The sequence below is a fragment of the Peromyscus leucopus genome, chromosome 3 (genome assembly GCF_004664715.2).
Source record: "Peromyscus leucopus breed LL Stock chromosome 3, UCI_PerLeu_2.1, whole genome shotgun sequence".
Classification (NCBI taxonomy): domain Eukaryota; kingdom Metazoa; phylum Chordata; class Mammalia; order Rodentia; family Cricetidae; genus Peromyscus; species Peromyscus leucopus.
In genome coordinates, this window is record NC_051065.1 from 35685429 (window position 1) to 35695296 (window position 9868).

The following is a 9868-nucleotide window of genomic DNA, read 5'->3' on the forward strand; positions in this document are numbered from 1 at the left end:
CATAATAGAATTATTAGACTGTTGAAATGTTAGAGTTTGGGGGGACTGACAGAGAAAGAACACCTCTTCCCTTCTCTCAGTAAAACAAACAAGTTACAAAACAAAAACCACAGGTGACAGATTGGAGGCTTAGCCTCCAAGTAGCAAACTCATTGGAAAAGGGTTCTATGGTTTTGGAGGCTAGGGGTAATGCTATGGCAATAGTGTTGGATGAGTCTCGCTGTCTGCCTCTGTGCAGGCTAAACATTTGGGAGCTGACAGCCTTGACACAGGGGGAGGGGCTTGGTCCTGTCTCAACTTAGTAGGTCAGACTTTGTTGACTTCACAAGGGAGGCCTTATCCTCTCTGAGGAGTGGATGGGGTAGGGGGTGGGGGTGGGGTGGAATGGGGGGAGATGGGGGAACAGGAGAAGGGGAGGGAGGGGGAACTGGGATTGATGTGTAAAATGAAAAAAAACTTAAAAAAATGAATTAATTAAAAAAAGAAAAAAACAAAACCATTTGGGAGCTGATTATTAGTCTAGCCCAGAAGGGTCCCTGAACGACAGGTAGAGATGTCAACTTGTACAATGTCAGACCCTGAAGAAGCCTGTACTGTCTTCCCACAAAGGAACTATTACACTATTGTATTGTATTTATTTATTAAATTTCCCCTTTCTCACATCTCTCAGTCATGCTATTTTAATGACAGCAATACATTCATACGATAAAAACAAAAATATACAACCACAATCATTGAATAAGAGAAATTTCTGTTCTGCCTCACAATGTCAGTGCCTTTCCCTGTTCATCATCGAGTTTGTCCCTATATTTAGGAACTCACTGCACACACACACACACACACACACACACACACACACACACACACACACACACACCATTTTGCCACATTCCCCTTTCCTATTTAACCCTTCTTTCTCAAATCTTCATTTCTTTCATGAGAAAGCATATCACAGGTAATATACTGAGAACTGCTTAAATTTCATTTGATAAATTTTAGAAAACACTCAAACTCAGTATTCAACAAAAATTACATTATTCTTGAATATTTCTTCTGAGATTAGAGGCACTTTAGCTATAATGGCTATGTAATGATGAGTTTATTGCTGGGGTCCAAGCAAGGGATATACTGCTAAGTGCAGCAAAGGGATAACTAACTCATACCTCCCTAGATTTTTAAAGTAATATTATTTGATGAGTAAAAAGTAAGTATAAATGTATAATGAGACATTGTTTTTAAAAACCTTAGGAGAGTTACTATCACACTGTATAAGCATGAGGTTATTATACTCATACCCTTTCCAGAGTTTTATAGTGTTATATTAAAGGAGTTTATGTATATATTTCAATTACAAATCAGAACTGTTAAATATTGGCATATACATGTATGAACATTAAAATCAAATTTCAATGTTAAATTGTATTGAAATAAAACTTTAGAAATGAGAAACTCTTGTAGCTGACTTTTGAAACAGTCTTATTAAATAAAAAACACAAAGCCAAATATAGGAGTGAAAGCCTTAGAGATCAGGGAAAGAGTGAGAGCCACCAACCTTACCTCTCCAGCTCTGCAGCTACCAAAAGTGAGTTACTTCCTGTCTTACCCATGCCTTTACTGCCTTGCTCTTCTGCCCTCTCATTGGTTCTTAGTTCAGCTACCTCACTTCCTTATCACTGCCTGTCTGTACAGACCTCCAGGTCTCTATGGTTGGAACTGGAACTAAAGGTGTGTGTCACCACGCATGCCTCTGTTCCCAAGTGTGGCCTTGAGAGACCTTGCCTGACAAGTGATTGGACTTAGGACGTGTGCTACCACTGCCTGACTTTTGTGTATGGCTTGCCATTTTCTCTGATCTCCAGGCAAATTTTATTTATTAACATACAAATAAAATATCACCACAACCTCTAGTGTTCTATATTTTGTTTTTAAGAGATAACCAAGCCTACATACTTCATAAACATTTAGCTTAATTTTCTGAATTGGTACAAACACATTTCTTTCTATGTGTTTATTTTCTCTCTAAACAGTTACCTTGGGACCCCATGTTTTCTTGCATGCATAATCTTTTTATCCAATGCTCAACTCCATTTCCCAATGATGTGCTGTGCAATTTTCTGCTCTTTGTCCTTCTGTGTGCCTCTTCAGAGCTCCCCAGTATAGTAGAGTGTTCTTTTAAGGTGTGTTGCATTCTTTTATGTTGCATTTGTTTAACTCTGTGAAGCTGTGTTACTTTACCTGTCTAACTCACCTGATGGTCTAATAAAGAGCTGAACATCCAGTAGCAAGGCAGGAGAAAGGATAGGTGGGACTGGCAAGCAGAGAAAATATATAGAAGGAGAAATCTGGGAGGAGAGGAGAAGTAGAGGAGTCAGAGAAGCACTCCAGGGGCCAGCCACCCAGCTACACAGCAAGCCACAGAGTACAGAAGTGAGGGAATGAGAAAAGCCCAGAGGCAAAAGGTAGACAGGATAATATCAGTTAAGGAAAGCTAGCAAAAACTAAGCCAAGCTAAGGCTGAGCATTCATAATTAAGAATAAGCCTCTGTATGTCTTTAATTTGGGAGCTGGATGGCATCCCCCCACCAAAAGAGTAAGGAAACAATGCCCCAAGGCAAGCCTCTCTTGGGGCTCAGTGCCCTCTCTCTCAGTGGCCTCTCTGCTGTGTCAAACAGGTATACCAATTGTCATGCTCTTCCTCAACTAATTTTCATGCATCTTGAAGATACCTTTTTTTTTTTTTCTTTTTAATTCAGACTTTTAGTTCATTCTATTTCTGGGAACTTCACCTAAGATTTTTTTTTTCAACCTAATAATAGTTCATTGTACCCTGTTGTCATAATTAACAGGCATTTATTTAATCCTCCTTGTTTTTTCTCTATGCTGAGTTTTATTCATCTTGACTAGTTAATATAGTTAATATATTACCTTCTTTACTTTGAAAACCAGTCTACTAGATTTAATTTTTCATATCTCATGAATATTTAGTCATTAATTTTATTACATTCACAAATGTGTAGAGTTTTGTCACACTTCAGTTTTACTTGCATAAAGAATATGTGTGCTTTAAGTAAATCAAACACCACATACATGACTCAAAGTTCTCTACTGATACAATAGTTTATAGAAACATAGCTAAATATCTCACAGACAGCAGCATATGTAGCTATACATGTGGGAACTGTGACAGTAGAAAACCACATCCCAGGAAAGACAAGGCAAAGGGGTTTTATTGAGCATTTTCATTGAGATACTTAAAATCATTTATTCTGTGATATAAAGATGTAGACTAATAACAGCCTATCTTTCTGCTCTTAAAGGTTTTGTGTTATATATAATACAAAAATATAATACAGTACTAGTAATTAAATTAATATTTACCTTAAATTAATTTTTTGTTTTACTAAGGAGAATATTTGAAATCTCACAGAAAATCGAGTCCATTATATTAAAGTATTTAGTTTCCAGATAGATTGGTTATTTAAATAATAGCCATTAGAATCACAGCATTAAAAAGTACAAGTTATGAACCTCACTGAAGCTCAAACTGTTATCTAGAGGTAAGTGTAACTGAATGACTTCAAATTTTCAGAAAAATTCAGTTTGGCTTTTTAGGTAATATTTCAATACTCAGTTTTGAGCATTGTTTTATAACTCATAAGGACTATAAACTATGAATGGATATTTAGTTTCAACAAGAAAAATTTCTATGTTTTTGTGGGTGTATCTGACTTCCTTAGGTTGGAATTTTCCTTCTAGTGCTTTCTGTAGGGCTGGATTTGTGGATAGATATTGTTGAAATCTGGTTTTGTCTTGGAATGTCTTGTTCACTCTGTCTATGGTGACTGAAAGTTTTGCTGGGTATATTAATCTAGGCTGGCATCCATGTTCTCTTAGTGTCTGCATTACATATGTCCAGGTCCTTCTGGCTTTCAAAGTCTCCATTGAGAAATTGGGTGTTATTCTGATGGGTTTGCCTTTCTTGGCCTTTTTCCTTTGCTGCTCTTAATATTCTTTCTTTATTCTGTACGTTTAGTTATTTATTATGTGGCAAGGAGACTTTGGGGGGGTCTATTTTGTTTGGTGTTCTATAGGCTTCTTGTATCTTCATAGGTATTTCCTTCTTTAAGTTGGAAAAGTTTTCTTCTATGATCTTGTTGAATATATTTTCTGTGCCTTTGAGTTGGTATTCTCCTTCCTCTTTGCCTATTATTCTTAGGTTTGGTCTTTTCATGGTGTCCCAGATTTCTTGGACATTTTGTGTTATGACATTTTTGGCTTTGGTATTTTCTTTGACTGACAAATCTATTTCCTCTATTGCATCCTCTCCACTGAAGATTCTCTATTCCATCTCTTGTATTCTGTTGGTTATGCTTGCATCTGTGTTTTGTGTTCATTTACTCAGATTTTCTATTTCCAGCAGTCCCTCTGTTTATGTCCTCTTCATTGTTTCTATTTTCCTTTTCAGGTCTTGAACTGTTTCTCTCACCTATTTAATTGCTTTTTCATGATTTTCTTTAAGGAATTTATTGGTTCCTTCCAATTTTTTATTTGCCTTTTCCTCTATTTCTTTATAGATGTCTTCCAATATTTTGTTTGTCTTTTCTCAGTTTCTTTATTGATTTCTTCCACTTTTTAGTCTTCCTCAATTTCATTTTTCATTTTTTTCTTGAAAGGCCTCTAGCATCTTTATGATGCTATTCTTTAGGTCACTTTCTTCTGCTTCTTCTACCTTGTGACAACCTAGATGTCCTTCAACTGAAGAATAGATAAATAAAATGTCATACATATTCACAATGGAGTATTACTCAGCAGAGAAAAACAATGACATCATGAGGTTTGCAGGCAAATGGATGGAACTAGAAAATATCATCCTGAGTGAGGTAACCCAGACTCAGAAAAACAAACATGGTATGTACTCACTCATAGGTGGATACTAGATGTAAAGCAAAGGATAACCAGACTGCAACTCACAACTCCAGGGAGGCTATCTAGTAAAGAGGACCCTAAGAAAGACACAGGGATCAAGAAGCAACAGAGAAATGGATGAGATCTACATGAGCAAACTGGGGGTGGAGGGGGTTAATGGAGGGCAAGGGTCAGGGAAAAGAGAGCTTAGGGGAGCAGGAGGTCCCACCTGGGTCTGGAACAGAGTGGGAGAACAAGGAAAGAGATACCATTATAAATGAAGACCCCATGGGAATAGGAAGAAGCAGAATGCTAGAGAGGTCCCAAGAAATCCACAAAGATACCTCCACTGTGGAGCTCCAGGAGTCCAACAGGCTAGAGAGAGGAGGGATTATATGAGCAAGAGATGTTGAGACCATGATTGGAAAAAGCACAGGGACAAATAGCCAAACTAGTGGAAACGCATGAACTGTGAACCAATTGCTGAGGAGCCCCCATGGAACTGGTCCAGGCCCTCTGGATAAGTGAGATAGTTGATGAGCTTGAACTGTTTAGGAGGCCACCAGGCAGTGGGACTGGGACCTGTCCTTGGTGCATGAGCTGGCTTTTTGGAATCTAGGGCCTATGCTGAGGCACTTTGCTCAGTCTTGGTGTAGGGAGGAAGGGACTGGACCTGCCTCAAATGAATCTACCAGGCTGGGCTGACTCCCCAGGGGAGACCTTGCCTTGGAGGAGGTGGGAATGGGGGGGTGGACTAGGGGGGAAGGCTGGGGGGGGGCGGGAGGAGGGAGGACAGGGGAATCTGTGGCTGATATGTAAAATTAAATTAATTATAAAATAAAAATATTTATAAAAATGTTAGAGAAAGATTAAAAAATTTCTATGAAATTTGTTGTGTCCTTTTAAAGCTACCAAGAGGAGGGAAATTGATTTGTCTCTTCAAAACAACAGTCAAGCCGGGCGATGGTGGCGCACGCCTTTAATTCAGCACTCGGAGCAGAGCCAGGTGGATCTCTGTGAGTTCGAGCAAGCCTGGCTACCAATGAGCTCCAGAAAGCGCAAAGCTACACAGAAACCTGTCTCGAAAAAAAAAAAAAAAAAAAAAAAAAAAAAAAAAAAAAAAAAAAAAAAAAACAACAGTCAAACAACAGTCACTACTTTTCAAAATAGGAAGCATGTTGGGCAGGACTAGTCTCTTGACAATTGCTGGTTCCGGCAGGATGCTTATTGCTCAACTACCTTCTGATTATCCATTCCGTGGAAGCACAGCTGGTTACTAAGTTGCAGCTCTTTGATTTTATGACTGTTTTAGGAGTTAGTCCTGCATGAATTTTCTCAAAGCACAGGAGAATAAATTAGCAGGAAGGCTCTTTAGAGATCATTATCAAATAAACATCAGACATGAACCTCAGTGGATGTGAGATGGGATGGGAAGAAATTAATTAGGACAGGAGAAGTCAGAAATCAGATTTTACTTAACTGTAATTAATTAGTTACTTGATTTGGTGGACAAGATCTCAACCTGTAGCTTGAGCAAGCCTCAATTTCACAACAATCGCCTGCCTCAGCTTCCTGAGTGATTGGATTTTAGAGGTCAGATTTTATTATGCAAAGTTTACAAAAAACAAACCCAAATTGTCCTTCTTTTCCTTCTCCCAAAATATACCTTTTTCATCTCTCATTCAGGTAGCTCATATGTATGAGGTGAAATTGTCCTTTGGCTGTAAGAGGAAGTTTGATTCGTTTAAGGCACAAAATGACCTGGAAGGCACGTGCATCCTACACTGATACCTGCATCCGTCAGACTTTCATCAATGTCACAAAACACCTGGATAGGAAAAGGATTTTGTCTCACAGTTTCAGTCCATCACAGCAGGGAAGGTTTGTTAGAACAAAGCAGCTCTTGTCATAGCTGGAAAGGGTGAGTGAAAATACTCTAAAAAGTTTTCTTTTTACTCCTTTGATTCCAAGACTCCTGCATCTGAGACATCAGTACATCTTTTAATTAAGCTTGAAATCATCCTCATATGTACGTACAGGTGTCCTTTCCCAAGCTCCTTGCACATTCTCAGCAATGAAGTTGATAGTCAATGCCAACCATCACCATCATACATGATGTGATTTGTACCAAAGTGTATTAAGAAAAGCTGCTGGGTGTTTCCTTGTCTTGAGAGAATTGCCAAAAAAAAAAGTAACTTCCTTTTGTATCCTATGCATATTTGTATGTATGCCTGAGGTCCCGCACTGAAATGTGCAGAGGTACAGCCACCACTCAGGCTTGCACACCTACTGTGAAGAAAGAGAAGTCTTTATTCTCACAACTTCTTCAGTTGGTTTTGCTGATACTTGGGGATTAGCACTTACTGCGAATAAAACATTATATGTCTTATTTGATTACATTAATTTCTAATAAAGTTTTATGGGATAGTTGATATTTTAAATTAAAACTCACAAATCATCTTCATTTTATGCGGTTATGGAGAGCCCACCAGAGAAGACTACTCACACAAAGTCTATAGCCAACTGAAAGTCTTTATTCTGCCTGTTTGAACTACAAGTAGCTACTGGGAACCCAAATACAGTACCAAGCATTTAGAGTAAGACACCTTTAAAGGCAAAAAACATACCTTCTTATATTACTTCACAATGGCAGGGTGAGGCTTTGTACAAGTAAACAGTTTAACAAAAGCTAAATTATCTGGGATATCTTGGCATCTGGTTCCAGAGGAAAGCTGATGATTTTCCATGAGATTTTCCATCAAAGAGGTCAAATTCTTATCAACTTGAAATGGCTTCATCAAGAATACAGGATGGAGGAACCTCTGCATTGTCCTGCCCTGCCAAAATTTTAACTAAACATTATATTTTCCTCATATAATCTTTCCATTCAAGATCTTTCCAAACAATATTGTGGGTTCTGTGGGTTTTATTGGTATTTTTGGGAAATTAAAAATATTAGTTTAATAATATGGCAGTAGCATTTATATTGAAAAACATGAATTTTTTTTTCTGCCATAGTATACGGTAAGTGGGGATCTGATTTTGGAGGACATCCAAACAGGTCCCGGTGTACCTGTTGAGGTACTGGTTCTTGCATCTCAGGGCAAATGATTGTTCCAGAGACACATGTTTAAAAATAGAAACAGAGAAACTTCATTAAAAAAAAAAACAAGACCTAAACAAGAAAAACAGCAAAAGACATATTAGTGAGAAATGGAGAAATATCATGTGCCCCACCACTAGACAAATAACAACAGGCAACTAAGGGCCACTGAGAGAGAAAGAGAAGTAGTCTTTCCCTCAATAACAGGTTATCTAATATCAAGAGGTCATTCCCGAAAGCATATCCAACTCCATGCCATCTTTATCTCTCTTTTTAGAAAACAAGCATAATAATAAAAAAGAATAAAACAAACAAACAAAAAACCACTAAAAATGAATGTACAAACACATGAGCATGTACACACAGGCACACTCAAGTGCACACACACACACACACACACACACACACACACACACATAGAAACATATAAAAACAAAACAAAAAATGGAAACCATAATATATATGCCAAAGACAGTAAGATTTAAAAAACAAAAAAAAGGCCAAACAAAGCATTATGAGACAAAACATTTCCAAAAATACTATTGAGTTCATTTTGTGTTGGTTGTCTGCTGCTTGGCAAAGGGCCTGTCCTTAAGTTTGGTTTCTAACATTAGAAAAAAAACTAATTTTTCCTTTGTGAGCAGTCATGGATTTGAGACAGTGTCTGTTTTAAGGACAGGGGCTTATGTCCAGTTCTCTTCTTAACACTGGACGTGAACCTCTGCAGGCCCTGTGCATGCTGCCACAGTCTGTGAGTTCATATGTGGGTCAGTCTCGTTGTGTTTGGAACACACTATTTCCTTCCTAGGTGTTACCCATCCCCTCTCACTCTTGAATCTTTTTGTCTCCACTTACACATAGTTCCCTGAGTGCTGAGTGGAGGGGTTTGATGGAAACATTCTATTTAGGACTCAGGTCTCTTACTCTCTTTACATTGCCCAGTTTTGAGTCTCTTATTAATTCTCATCTACTGGAAACCTGGACAATTACCCAGGGCTAGTGAAGTCATGGATCTTGGAGGAAAACCCCCAACCACCAAAACATGAATACTCCCTAACAGCAATCTGTTTATTTGTTCTTATATCCACCAATAAGTGTAATCGTCACCCCTCATTAAAGACACCACTGCAGAAAACCAAGCCAATCAAAGTGCAGAGTAGTGGAACCCAGTTGCAGTGGATACATCTACAAAACTCTTTCTTACCTAATGCTCAAAGAATATTGTGGGAAAAGAGGATGAATGATGACAAAAGCCAAAAGATCAAGGAGCAGGGAGATGGCTGTGAGGTGTGTCTCCTAGTAATATCAGAAGCCACACCCATAAGGACTCATCAGTGCGACTGCCTAAATGTGAGCTGAACAGGATGACAGAAATAAGCTATTGACATTGATAGGGACAGCTCAGGAGGTCTCCAACACACAAGGGTTATTGCCAAGTAGGTAATGCTGAGGTTGGGAGAAATCGTCTTCCTCAGGAAAAACACACCAACTGGTTATCCAATAGCAAATGGCCAGCCCTGATAACATGCAGACAATTAACATTATACAGACCTAGCAAGTTATTTTAATTTGAAAGAGAGCAAGGAGGGGTCTATGGAAAGGTGAGGAGTGAGGACAGGTAAAGGAAAAAATGTAGTAAAAATCTCAAAACTTAAATTTAAAAAGTAAATGAAATAAAACTATTGGTGTTTATCCATAATAGATGAAAAATTAGTTTCCTTCTTTCATGGAATAATGCACTACTTTTAGTATTTTTATTTCTACATCTATAGTTTCTTCCCAGTTTGTATTTATGAGAGGCAGGGATACAGGAATGTTCAGTTCCAAAAGGGATATAACCAGAGTAACAGAGACATTAAT